Raw genomic sequence first — 290 nt, forward strand, 5'->3', positions numbered from 1 at the left:
ATAATAATAAATGATAATGATAGGCTTAATATGATAAAGATACGCTTAATGGTGATGATGGCGCCTACATGCCAAAATTTTAATGAAGGGTCAGGTCAGAGCGTTGTTTTGTAAAGTGTTCCAAATATCTGATCCGAGTTTTGAAAAATATCATATTAATTAAGCTTTATACAAAGGACCTTGGCTTTATATAAAAGCCAGTACTTTTATAAAGTCAGCCTGGTTCTTCTCGAGTGTAAAGGCATGCTCAATAGTGTTGTTACAGATTGATACTTGATTAAAAACAACAA

The sequence above is a fragment of the Aplysia californica genome, unplaced genomic scaffold (assembly GCF_000002075.1).
Source record: "Aplysia californica isolate F4 #8 unplaced genomic scaffold, AplCal3.0 scaffold00098, whole genome shotgun sequence".
Taxonomy (NCBI): domain Eukaryota; kingdom Metazoa; phylum Mollusca; class Gastropoda; order Aplysiida; family Aplysiidae; genus Aplysia; species Aplysia californica.